Raw genomic sequence first — 13,815 nt, 5'->3', positions numbered from 1 at the left:
TAAACTAATCCTGGTGCTAGCAAATTGGCTGTCGGACTAGCAGCTTTTGATATTACCTAGTTATTGTTGTTGCTGCTGTTATTTCTTTTTAATTATGCAAAGTGCTAATCAGTTTGATTATGCACAGTGCTAATCAGGTTAATTATGCAAAGTGCTAATCAGTTGTTCTCTAAGCACATGGGGAGTGCAGAGGTGCTGATGGTGAATAGTGCTGCTACATGGGGGTAGTCACGGCAGTCGTTTTCTATTAAGAAAGAGGAGCAAGTGAGATGGCACAGAGAATTTTACCTCTTAAAATTATTTTTAAAAATGAAGACAGCTGTAGGGACAGGAATTCCACAACAGTGGTAGATTTGACCTAAAATGCTGTTTTTCTCTCCAAATAACATGTCAGAATTGAATGGGCTGGTGATATATAAACATTTTATTAATTTTCAAGAAAATTAATAGCTAGGATCCATCACAGAGTTAAGCATGCATAAGACCACTGATATAGCATACTTATCAATGTATGAGTGTGGCCACTGTGGGCTGTGTGTTTGCTACAAGTAGGACAGTTTTTCTTATAATCATATTGGTGATAGATGCTTCGTGGTGGAATACAGTGGTACCTTGGTTTACAACCATAATCTGTTCCGGAGGTCCGTTTGTAAACCAAAACAGGTTGTAACCCAAGGCGCGCTTTTGACAATGGGGCCTCCAAAAATAATTTGTTTGTAATCCAAAAAAAATGGGTTGCAATCCAAAAAAAGTTTGCAAACTGGGACACGCACTTCCGGGTTTGATGTGTTTGTAATCCAAAACGTAAGCAAACCAGACTGTTTGCAAACCAAGGTACCACTGTACTGAGGTATGTGCAAATGATAAAAAGTAACGATAGGAAGTAAAATGATTTCACCCTGCTAGTTCATTATTAGACATAGATATATATAGTTACTGAGAATAATTGGTTTTTTAACTAAGGAAAGCGAGCTGAAGGGATACTGGAAATGGGGCAGGAGGTCTGCTAACAGAACAACACTTACGGTTCTGGAGGTCCCTTCTCTCACACACCCTTCTGTAGACATACATCTCTCACTGGTGTTGTTGCACTGGTAGTGGGGGCTGAAATGGGGCATTCCCAGGGCATATCAGGGACAGCCAAGGATCCAGTAGATCCTGAATCCCCTGACATATCCCAAGACTAGGCCCTTTTCCAACCCTCTGATTGAACAACCTCTCACGGTAAGGAAAAGCTTATTGTAGCAAGCTAGCTATTTATGAAGTGGTTGTACTTCTGCTGCAGAATCTTCCCACCCCACAAAAAAAAGGATTGTTCTGTAAATCTTAATAAAGATTGCCATTGGTCCCCATTTTTAACTGAATTCTGCACTTTGCTCTTTCAATTATGTAATGATTTTATGTTTTAAAAAAACACCCTTTGATCTTCGGATGAAGGGTTGTATAAACATTTTAACAACAGCAGCAGCACATTTCAACAACAACAACAATGCCACATTAAATATTGGGTATTTGAAAAACTCTCAAATAGAATAAGTGGTGGTCACGCGTGTTTGAGGTACCATCTTGATGAGAAGCACCCAAACAGACCTACCTAGATTTAATAAAATGCTAAGAATATCCCCTTCAAAAATTGGACCTTGTAAAAGTGCCTCAATTTTAGGATATATATTAAATTGATATTATGGGTTATTATTATTTTTTACAAGATGCACTATTTATTTTAAAATTAAAATGCTGATTAACACGTACCGTTGCAAACATATGAAAAGAGAGTCTGGAATATAATAGGTATATCAATAATTCTAGTTAGTCCCTCACTACAGTTAATATGAAAGAGACACTGGCATTCCATACTTTTTAGATTTTTCACTGCCAATAAGAAAAAGCTGATACGGCTGATATTAAATGGTTTCCATACTAATTTATGGACCTTTAGACCAGTGGTATAAACTTAGGTACAATTTAAACATTCTGATTTTAGGATCTAAAGAATTGGGTACTGGATTAGTTGACACAGGCCTGGATGCAGAAGATGGGAAAGGGCACCTAAGTCTCATTGGAATCTGCAGTTTTTCACGGTTTTTTCCATCGATTTCAGTGGTTGAAGCGTGCTCTCTAGCTTGCAAATGATATGTGCTGCACTATGTTGTGTTTTGTGTTGAGACTGGAAGCTTAGCTCTTTGACAGAGTTAATTACTATTTTGTCATGTTATCATGTTTGTTCTCAATAAACGATTATACTTTTTGAAAAGAAGTTAAACAAGAAAACACATAGAATCTGGTTGAAATAAATAAAAAATAATTTTAAAAAAAATTCTCCTGTAAGTAGCACCTTAGAGACTAACTAAGTTTGTTCTGGGTATAAGCTTTCGTGTGCATGCACACTTCTTCAGATATCTGAAGAAGATATTCGTCTGAAGAAGTGTGCCTGCACATGAATGCTTATACCCAGAACAAACTTAGTTGGTTTCTAAGGTGCTACTGGACAATTTTTTAATTTTTATTTATTTATTTTGACTGTGTCAGACCAATACAGCTACCTACCTGAATACAACCTGGTGTCACTGTATACACTGCATGCAGTTTGGGCATCTCGGTGTACATGCCGAAACCACTTTCTTACATGCAGTGTACAACCTCATATGCAGGTTACATATGATAGGCTAGCGCGTGGGCTTTTAGCTATGCAATAAAGCTTCCCTGCCCTCTCCTCTCTAAACCCCCCATAAATCAGCTCTGGAGGGTTGGGGAAACCCACTGGAACATATTTAGGGGTTGCACAGATAGAGGTTATAAGTTGTTTAAAATTGTTCTTAATATGGTGTTTTAATCTTGTAACCCACACTAGGACCTTAGAATGAAGGGCACGTAATAAATACTATAAACAAATAATAAAGTCTTTTCCTATGGGCCTGCCAGCTTTTCTTTTAACACCAGTGATATAAATTTGGGTAATTTTTTTTAAGAATGTAAGAAGCATTCTGCTTAAGCAAAGAAAAGACCTATCTGACATAAAGCTCTGCTTCCCATAGTGTCCAGCTAGATGCTTCTGGGAAACCCAGAAATACGAAATGAGCTTCCCAGCTACAGAGATATATTCTGAACTTGAGCTATTACTTCATTACTTTTTGAAGAAATTGTAAAATTCTTTTACTACCTAGTGTACTGCATACAAAGGTAAATGTAGACTTTTATTACAGTATGATCAACTACATCCAGTTTTTTTATTATACCTCCTCTTACAATGCAACTTAGAGTGCATTCCTATGGAAGGAGTATCTCAATTCTAGCTACTGTCTCAACACCAATTATTCAACTAAATTGGTTCCATACTTAACACAAATGTATTTTTCAGTGCTGTTACTTAAAGTGAAGAAAGAACACATTTTGGATCCTCGTGTACATAATAAGCAACGAAATACGCCTATTTTCTACTAAGCCAAGAAGTCTGCATTTGCAAGGTATACTTCGTTCTGTATAACTCATCCATGCTAAGGAATTTTTGTTCATTTAAAAATATTTTATTACATAAACATTACCAAAACAATTGGTTTTTCCCTTCCCACCTCCTCCTCCAGAAGACTAATGCGTCAAATTTTCCCATAAATCTATATGCGTAGTTGGTGGGCGCCAGTCATCAGGGTAATCAGTGCAGCATCAGGACAGACTTGTGGGCTGGGGAGGGGGAGTTGCTGTAGTCTGTAGAGATTCCGTCTCAGTCTCCAGGCTCTCTGTACAGAAGTGGGAGGGGGGGATCTAGAGCGTTCATTCCTGGTATTGGGCACTCCAGACAGATTAGGGCAGGCATCCCCAACCTGCGGCCCTCCAGATGTTTTGGCCTACAAATCCTATGATCCCTAGCTAATAGGACCAGTGGTGATGGGAATTGTAGTCCAAAACATCTGGAGGGCTGAAAGTTGGGGATACCTGGATTAGGAATTCTGCTGGTTTACCATCTGACATAGCTGGTCATGGAAGTGATGGTGATGACTCCCAGACTGCTGGTTTTGGGGGACTCCAGCATTTATACTGAGGCGACTGGCTCTGGAGTGGCTTAGGACTTCATGGCTGCCATGATGACCATGGGGCTGTAGCAACATATCAGTGGTCCAATGCATATGGCAGGCCACACTCTGGAACTTGTTTTCTCAACTGGGCAGGAAGGTTGACTTGAAAGTGGGGGATATTGACACCAGCCCTTTGTCATCATTAGATAATTTTCTGTTGAGATTAGGCTTTCAACACCCTTTCCCTTCTGCAGAGGTGAAGGAGCCATTAGGATGGTCCACCCTTGGATACAGTGGGGAGTTTTCTGGCTGATACGACTGCGGCTCCTGTCAAAACTCTGGCTCTGGAAGCTCTGAAACATCTGAATGGCTCGGGCCATTGACATGATCACCCCTGAGCACCATCTCCTGCTTTGTGGGAGTTTCTCTCCCTGGCATACTCCAGAGCTTAGTGCTAGGAAACAGGCTGGGAGATGGCTCAAACATGGCCTTAGTCACTCTGTATGATATACATATATTAGTAATTGATGACACTATGTACGCACTGTTCGGGGGGGGAGCATTAAGTTGAAGTAAGGAATTTAATTCATCCTTATAAAAAATTTAAATGGCATTGCTTGGTTGATAAAAATAGTGAACCCTAAATTTTGGTCCTTAAAACTGCTTTAAAAGAACAGGAAATGAAACTAGTTACAAGTTTATTATTAGATTTGTGAGGTCCATGCCTTTACACAAAATACCATAAAACATTATTAAAAGATGAACAATAAAATTATAAAAATAAGCTAAAATTCATGCCATGCTGTCCCAGCAAGGAAACTACCCAAAAAAACCTCGCCATTCAGGAAAGAAGATACAGCAACAGGTTAGGAGAGCAATGGGAGGAACCTCACCATTTCCTCCAGAAACCATACCCTAGTTTTCATAGCCTTCACCACAAAGACCGCTACCACGTGAGAAATCCGTGGATCAGCGTCCACCAGTAAAAACTTTACTTGGTCCTCAGAGTTAGCTATTGATTTGGGAATAGTTTGTAACATCGCATCCCTGAAGGCCGAATAGATGGGACAATACAACATGTAATGTGTGAGATCCTCTTTGGTTCTCATATGATAAGGACATATACGCTGCTCTACTGGGATTTTTGCATATCTGCCTGACAAATAGGCTGTAGGAATGGTTTGAAAACGGGCCATGGTGAAAGCTCTCCAAAGGGTGGGATTGGTGATATTCGCCAAATAATTGGCGCAGGTTTTGACTGTTTTCAGTCGGGGAAACCAGTGGGAGGACCCTGGGTTCTGTATTTTTGTGATATCTAACAGAGCGTCTCTCTCCAGGATCCATTCCCGAACTTTGTCCGGGCTCCACAGTTTAAGAATATTAAACTCCGGTAGGGTGTATCTAACCAGGATCTCAGATAGGTTTTGACGCCAAGTGGTGTTCTTTTGAAGAGATACAAAGGCTTGTTTGGCCAATAAGGTGTTTGAAGTGTTTGCAAGGTTGATGTAAAATCGTAGGAATCTTAAGTGGGCCCTGGCAGACACAGAGGGTAATCCAACTTCCACCCTCAAGAAAGCTGCTGGTGTTCCTTGAGGAAGGCCTAGAATCCTCTTGAGGTAATAATTTCGCAAAATTTCAAGCCGTTCCAACAGCCTCTGGTTCCACCCCCAGAGTTCTATCCCATATAACATCTGGGGAATAGCTTTCCCAACAAAAGCTCTTAATGCCGGGATCACCAATTGTCCTCCCCGGGTATGGAAGAAACTAAGCAGGACACCAATTGTTCTTCGTGTTAGGATGGTTACAGCCATAAGGGGGCTAGCCAACTAGATGTAGCCTGAAATGTAACACCCAGATATTTAAAAAAGGGGCACTGTTCAATCACATGATCGTCTAGAGACCATCTAAAGGTGTGGCGAGCTCTAGTAAACACCACAATTTTTGTTTTGTCATAGTTTATCTTTAGTGAGTTATGAGAGCAGTAGGCTGCCATCCCCTCCAGCATGCTGCGTAAGCCTCTTCGGGTGAGTGCCATTAAAGCCATGTCATCGGCGTATAGCAATATATTCAAACGTTTACCTTCAATGGCTGGAGCCGATGACTTGTACTTTGCCATGTACTGAACAATGTCGTTTATATAAAAGTTAAAAAGAAATGGGGCTAGCAGGCATCCCTGTTTGACCCCTTTCCCCAATGGCAGTGGGTCCGTAAGAGTTCCCAATGGCCCAGTTCTGATTTTGACTGTAGTATCTGTGTGTAACTCTCTGAGAATTTTTAAAAGTCGTCTATCAATATCCGTTTCATATAATTTTTTCCATAGTCTATCTCTACAGATTGAGTCAAAGGCAGATGTCAAGTCAACAAAGGCCACAAAGAGTCTGCTCTTATACGCTTTTGCATATTTAGCTACCAGGGTCTGTAGTACCATACAGTGACCTATCGTATTGTGGCCCTTTCTAAATCCTGCCTGTTCCTGGTTGAACAGGTTAGAGTGGTCCGCCCAGTCTACCAACTTGTTTAATAAGTACCGGGTATAAAGTTTGTATGCGATGTCCAGAAGGCTTACAGGGCGGTAGTTTGCTGGATTTTGAATATCTCCCTTCTTGTAGATAGGGGCTACCACACTTAGTTTCCAGTTTGCTGGGATTTTACATGTGTTGTTTATTGCCGTAAAAAGTTTGGCCAAAAATTTCATACCTGTTCTGAATGAATTCTCTCATGATTTTTAGCATTGTGCGATCTATTGATTACACATTGCAGTTGCTTTAGTATAGGAACATTCTGATGGACAATTAACTAAGAATTTACTGGTTCAGTGGGCTAGAGATAGGAAGAGCTAGCGGCTCTTCAAGGCAAAGTCAGATTGGTCAGGAAGCAGTAGGTTTTGGTTCAGTGCTGTCTTTGAACTCCATATTTTACATATCTGAAATGTTTAACCTTCCATTAGATTTACAGGTATATGGGTTCCCACGAAGCACTGGAGGTCTAGCTGCCACTTCCCTCTTTGGGTCTTTGATATGATATATCTACACATTTACAAAATAAGTAGAGAAGAAGAAAAATGGAAATGCTTATTTTCTTTGAAGCTACTGGAATCCATTCATAGATTCAGAATCAACAGGTGTAACAGGACATGTTTAAGAGATTGCCCCTAACTATGATAATGGGGCGTGCTGTGTCACTTCTGAGTCTTGAATTAGGCTTATGGGCTTTTAGATAAGGGAAGTTTTTGAAAATTGTTGTGAAGTTTCCCAGTGAATTTACATAGCCATTTTAAATCACTCTATAAAATGGTAATACCTTTAGTTTTTCTCTGGCACAAGACAAGACAAGACAAGACAAGTCAAGACAAGAAGTTTTGTTTGTTATATTTTCAGTAATTCAATGAGCTTGCCATTTTGACCAGGTGGCTCGCTTTTAGAGAAAAACAAGTGTAAAGCCCACTTAGTCTCACTGAACTGGTTGTACAGTTCTTTGGGTCCTAGTCATAATGTTTCCTTGATTCTGTTATGTTGTGGCAACATGTGAAGATAGAGGTATCTCTTTCTTGGACATGCTGATTGTTAGAGTTTTCATTAATGGCTACTAGTGGGCTATCAGGGTAATCTTGAAAACCAGCATGGAAGGAACCCAACATTCTCGCTCGCTTAAACATGAGAGTCAGCTATAAAAATGTTTTGCTCACACTGTGTCAGCTAGCTTTTAGAAACAAAGCAAAACCAGGAAATCTGATTTTGGCTAGAGAAAGCAGTTCTAGGATTTTGGAGCTAACTGATGGCAGAAACCATCTTGGGTTCAGATGTGCTGCTGTTGATTTTTTACTGATGTGTCTTTGGAACTAGCGTTACCTGCTTCTGTGCCTGCCCAATTTAACTGCATATTTGCAAACAAAACTGCTTAGTCCAATTTGTATATTTGCAAACAAAACTGCTCAGTATAATGATATATTTGCTAACAAAGGATTATTACAAAATATTGCAAGTGTCCAATTCACTCCTTCCAAAGAAAACACTTTGTGAAACTCTCTGGACACTTCCCATTGTTTGGGGAAGTGGGGAGTGCAAAACAAAACATATAATTGGCATATGAACAATTAAATATTCCTGAAATACAATCCCATTGGTGTTGTATTTCATAAGGCTGCTCTTTAGGTCCAGATGTAGTGTTGAAGAGAGTTTACTTACATTATGAAAATAACTAACAGTTCTTTGTCCAAAGACCTTCTAAAAACTGGTTAGTAACAGTATGATCGTTCACTAAACATTTTATTTAGCACTTTTTATCATTAAACATGCATTTTATGCATGGATTAAATTAAGGTATATTATTCTTTGTTTTAAATAGGAGCTTGTATTCTCTTTCTTGAGTTACTGTATTTTTCAAGTGCACAAATCCAATATTCTACTGTTGACAGATTATTTTAAGGGTTTTGGGGGGGAAAGAAAGGAATACTTTATAAATTCTTCATAAAAATGGTTGAAGGAGATGCAACATCTGATGGCTTGGGACAGAGCTTTCCAAACTGTGTATCATGGCACATTAGTGTGTTGGCTGCAGTGTGTAGGTGTGTCATGTGAATGCCTCCCACACTTCTCCTGGGACTAGAAAGGGGTTAGTTTAACTTCCGGTTTGCTAGTAAAACTGAATTGCTGTTTCACAAAATGATGCAAAACTGAATTACTGTGTTGTGAAATGAGGCATGTCTAAAAGTGTGTCACCAACATGAAAAGTTTGGAAAGCTCTGGCTTAGGACAATACTAAATGTTATGATAAACTTGGTGCTCCAGTTCAGAATGGTAGTCCCTCATTCATCTTCCCTTTTATCTTCTTGCAAATTTTAAAACTGCTTGCCTTTTCTTCTTATAAGTGTTAAATTTGCTTCTATCTCTGCCAGTAGCAATAATATGGAACAGGAAATGCACACAGACATGGAGAATGCATAGCAGAGAAAAGGGAGTAACTGAACACAGAGCTTCCATTTTTGACAGCAACCCTGTGTTTGACCTAGGTTTTAGTAAATAGTTGCTTCTAGACTGACAAAAAAAAAGCATTTAAGGTGGAAATAGTAATTCCAAAACTGGGGAACTGTGCTTATAGCTGTTAAGGGTCCCAGTCAGGTGCCCTCCTCCTAGTTCACATCAGCATAAAGTGAGAAAAATAAGCATTCCAACTAAATCCAGACTATGGGTTAATAAACAAAACAATTTGGTTTCTGCAACTCAGTATTTGTGAGTTTCAAACAAGCATTTTGATTAAAATTGTATGGCTTGCATGGCTGTAGAGATGGAAGGCATAAATGAATGCTAGGTTGCTAGGATTGATCTTTGTCTTCCTGCCATGACAGACGTAAAAGAAGAGAACTCTCTAAACACATACATATCTTATTATGACACACACATTTGGAAGAAGCCCCATTGGCAAAAACTAACATAAAGTGACACGTTGTTTAAAAAGTTGTTTTGAATGTCTTCTCCTGTTGATCATATGCAACGGGGATAAATAAACACCCAGTGTGTGGTGCAACCAGGCTGAGCATTCATGCTCCAGCAAATGTTTATGTCTTCGGTTGGCTGCATTGCTGTTTGTTTACTGTAAACATCATACCTGTATATGTTTGTAATGTATACATTAGCATTGGTAGTACAATCTTGGCTGTATAGTTGTGAGGAGGCTTTTTCTTGGATATGACCAGATGGGGTTTGTTCTCTCCTCCCCGCTCCTTCTAATGCGGTGAATTAGTCTTTTGTACTTCTTGTGAAACAGAGGGACTGCTTATTCAAGCAGGACATGCTGTGCCCTGCTTAAATTAATGCAGGTGGATATGCAAGAAAAGCCACATAGGATTTGTCTGGTAGGAATCAAGCTAGTTTAGCTTTTTGTTTAATTAAAAACAGGTCTATTGGGTTCTCGGTTTATTCACTGATGACTGGGATGATGCACAAGTCTCCTCAAGGTGAAATGACTAAAGTTGTTAGGCTCACATTTAAAGATGTCCCTTCTGCCACGATGTCAGTGTTGTTCCTCTTCTTTTTATAGCATTTTAAAATCCCTTTTAGTGATGATGGTTGTATTTGGGCAAAGGATAAAACTTGAGTTCATGTGCTCCCCATTCGCTTTCACCAGTGCTGCTGAAAGGAGGGTCTCATTGTTTGAGAACCAATACAAATTCTGGTTAGTTTTGACTATGCCTTGGCCAAAGAAGCCAATTTCAAACCATAGTTTACCATCTTGTTTGGGTAAACCACATAGCTGCAGATTTGACAGTTGTCTCATGACACATATTAAGCTAACTGGCCTGTAATTTCCAGGAACCCCATTAGGGTTCTTTGAGAATTATTGGGTGGGTGCCATCCAGTCCCAGAAATTCTTGCTTTTTTCCCTTTTTTCTATTTGGTCTAGAGATTCTTATGGATTATTCCTTATGGCTGTGTCCAGGGAGGAACAAGGAGGGGTGAGCAGCTCTATGCATGTAACACTAAGCTTGGTTTTGTGTTACATCTGAATGAAAGCAATGTTGACTTCCTGCTCCTGGTGTCTTCTAGAACTTTCCCAGTCATTGACACTCTTTGTCTTCTGCCAGTTATCTGACTTCTGCTGGTGCATTTAAACACTTTATGAAAACTCACTCTTCAAACTAGCATTTTTAATTGATTCTGCACATCATTCTTTTTGGTCCTCTTCTTTTCTCCCAAGTGTTTCATGGCTCTTACTTAAACAAGCCTGAGGCAAGGCCTTTTTTTTTGTTTTTTTGTTTTGTTCGCTTATTTAAAGCTTTGTCTTGGTTGTTGCTCTAAAAATAACTCCTTGTAATCAGAGGCACAAGTAAGACTATGTATGTCCAGGGGTTTTTTGAGCAGGAGCTCGGGGGAACTGAATTTCCTTACCATTTTTAAATTAAATAATAATAATTATTATTATTTTCTGTTTGCGGGGGCTGGAATGGATATACACCCAATGCTTGAGCCAAAAACCCACCTATATCTGTAATCAGTAAAGTTGTCGCCATTTCTAATCCAGATCATTGTCGGCTTGAATTTATTCACATCGTATCTTTAGCCATTCCCTGGGAGGCGGGGACAGGGAGTATGGCACTGTGACTGGGCCCACAATAAACTGACTGACTGACTTGTGGTGAGTTTCTCCCAGACTTTGTAGCTCCCTCCCTAGAGAAGTTAGACTGACTCCCTCCTTGTTGTCCTTCTCTCAGCAGGTGAAGGACCTTCTTATTCCAACAGGATTTAGGGAACCAACTGCTTTTAATAAAAGGGCTGGGGCCGTGCTATTTTTACTGTTATTATCTGCATTATAAACATGCTCTATTAATGTTCTATTAATGATTGGTGAGGTATGGAGGAAGGAAGGAATAATCCTCCCTCCATGAGTAGATCCCAAGTTATTTATTAAATTTAGGGCCTTATATGTCAGTATTAACATCTTTTAACCCAGCTCCATAGCAAACCAGTCATTGCAAAGATGTAATGTGCTTCTGGTAGGTCTACCCAGTCACTCTCCTAGTTGTGAAGTCATATGACTCAAAATGGAGCAAGAAGCTCCATGTTAGACTCCTAATGTGAGCTGTGTTCTCAGTGAGATGTAGCTTCTAGTCTGAGCTGGCAACATCTTTCTGAATCATGCAGGATCACTGAAGGCGTTGCTTTGGGCAGCAGATTCCAGTGTGAAAACTCTTTTTCCTGCTTCTTACCTCCATCTTCATGGAGGAAAAAAGAGTTCAAAGCCAGAACACATTTTGAGTGGTGTTCAACTAAGTTTTATTTAGAGCAGACACATTGTAATGAATTGCCCTAAGTTGGTTATATTTATCAATTTCATTTGGTCTGCTCTGAGTAAAACTTAGTTGAATACCAACCTATGTTTCCAGCATATAAATTTCTAAAACCAGCAATTGATTGTTTGTGTGGCTAATAATATCTAGTAATCACAAATTTGAATGCTTACAACTTACATTTTTGAATGCTTACAACTTAATGTTTCCCTTTCTTATAAAGGTCTGCATAGTGTAGATTGAGTGAATATATATAATCAGATGTAGACAAACATGTGATAGGCTAGTCACCTGGACTGCCTCCTATTTGCAGTTAACCTTTTGATGAATGATCCATGAAACTGGTTTTAGATGTTTAAAAAAAAGCAAACAACTAGAATAATTGCATCATAAATGTGTTAATTCATTAGTAAAAAATGGAAAACAACAACAAACTAGGTCTCAGCTTGATCATTAGAAAGATGAATTTCAGAAAGAGTGAATTGACATAACAGCATACTCACCCAAGGGCTACTGTGAACCTCACAAGCAGATAAGACATCCCCTTACTCACAAAATGACTTTCCTCCAGGATAGCACTGCAAGCTCTTGGTATAGTTTGGCATTTCATTCTATTCTTGGGAAAATAAATTTCATTATTGAACAGCTTACAAACTGAATGTAGAAAAATGTTATCTGATTATCTAAACACCTGCTAATTTTCCTAGTTGTGAAGAAGCTGTAATTTAAGTCAGTACATTGGATCATTCATTTCCCTGCACTCAGTCCCCTCCCCCAAAGTGTCACTATTATAGTCAAGAGCAAATAGTCTGTTCAACTCTTGAATTATAGGACCACCGATCATTTTAAATATGAAAATAAAGTCTCTGATCAGACAAGTGAGTCAGAAAAATTAAATTTGCTTCTGTGTTCAAGAAAGAAAATGTTTTATTGTTTTTAGGCTGGGCAAGCCAATACATCTTTATTCCTTTTAATAGTTTATAAACTGTTTTAAAATTAAATAATGGATTTTTAATATAAGTTTACCATACGTTTGAGAGGGTATAATAGGCTATGGGTCAGTACTTTTGAAATAAGTTATTATTTTAAGACCTATCAGTTTTGAGTGTTTTGTCTAAGAGTGTTGATGCTCTGTTCCATATTAATTGCAATAGATTTTTCTCTAATAATAAATATTTCACACTTTCAGTGATGAATATATAAAATTGTATTAACTTCATATTCTTCAGAAATTCCCACCATGACCAAAGCTTTCTTGTCTCAAATGCTATCTTGAAAGTTTAAACTTCTTTATGGTAAGAAGCTTTAACTTATTCCAGTTTGTATTTTTTAAATAAAAGTGGTATACGTTTCATGCAAAAATCACCCAAGTCCTCCAGTGTAATTAAATTTCTGGGATTTTTACGCACTTCAAAAGCCTACAATCTGCAGTTAATAGTATTTTTCAGACAGGTATTTGGATACCCCAAAATGATTCCAATGTGGGCTGGTGTCTGTCACTCCGCAGACACCACAAAGTGTTGGAAATTGCAATGCACTCTGCTATAATTTGTCTTAAAAATATGCATGACAGCAATGGTTGTCTTACCTGCATTTTCAGTGGAAGAAAGCTATTTGAGTTTCCTAAGTGAATAAGCATGAAAAACAGTATGATGGAATTGAGAAGCATAATCATTTGTATTACAGAATTTCTGATCAATTTAATCACTGAAGCCACTTATTGGACCTCAAAATCTGGTTAAAGGGAAGTTTGGAATGTGTTTTAAATTGCTAAATTTCAGCTATAGTACAGATATTTTGTGCTAACTTCAGCTGACAGCATCTACAAATTGTGGATCGTGACTGGTATACGCCTGCTTACAAGGCCTTGTATATTTTAGGTATTGGATAGCACCTTGTTAAGGTAAAGGTAAAGGGACCCCTGACCATTAGGTCCAGTCGTGGCCGACTCTAGGGTTGCGGCGCTCATCTCGCTTTATTGGCCAAGGGAGCCGGCATACAGCTTCTGGGTCATGTGGCCAG

At 38.9% G+C, this 13,815-nt stretch overlaps 1 protein-coding gene across 44 annotated transcripts in view; it reads left to right on the top strand.

Moving 5' to 3' along the window:
• ZBTB20 (zinc finger and BTB domain containing 20) overlaps positions 1-13,815 on the top strand; it is a 513,065-nt gene that overhangs the window by 135,235 nt on the left and 364,015 nt on the right. For 3 of the 44 annotated variants that reach the window (XM_083609102.1, XM_083609101.1, XM_083609076.1), the window contains one exon: positions 3,359-3,464. The exons of the other annotated variants lie outside the window; for them this stretch is intronic. The gene's annotated coding sequence lies outside the window, so the exon portion shown is untranslated. The remainder of the gene's footprint in view (positions 1-3,358; positions 3,465-13,815) is intronic. 44 annotated transcript variants of the gene reach the window in all.

The sequence above is a fragment of the Podarcis filfolensis genome, assembly GCF_964270895.1.
Source record: "Podarcis filfolensis genome assembly, chromosome: 4".
NCBI classification, from domain to species: Eukaryota; Metazoa; Chordata; class Lepidosauria; order Squamata; family Lacertidae; genus Podarcis; species Podarcis filfolensis.
The sequence above is the reverse complement of the archived record's forward strand: the minus strand, read 5'-3'. Positions and strand labels throughout refer to the sequence as shown.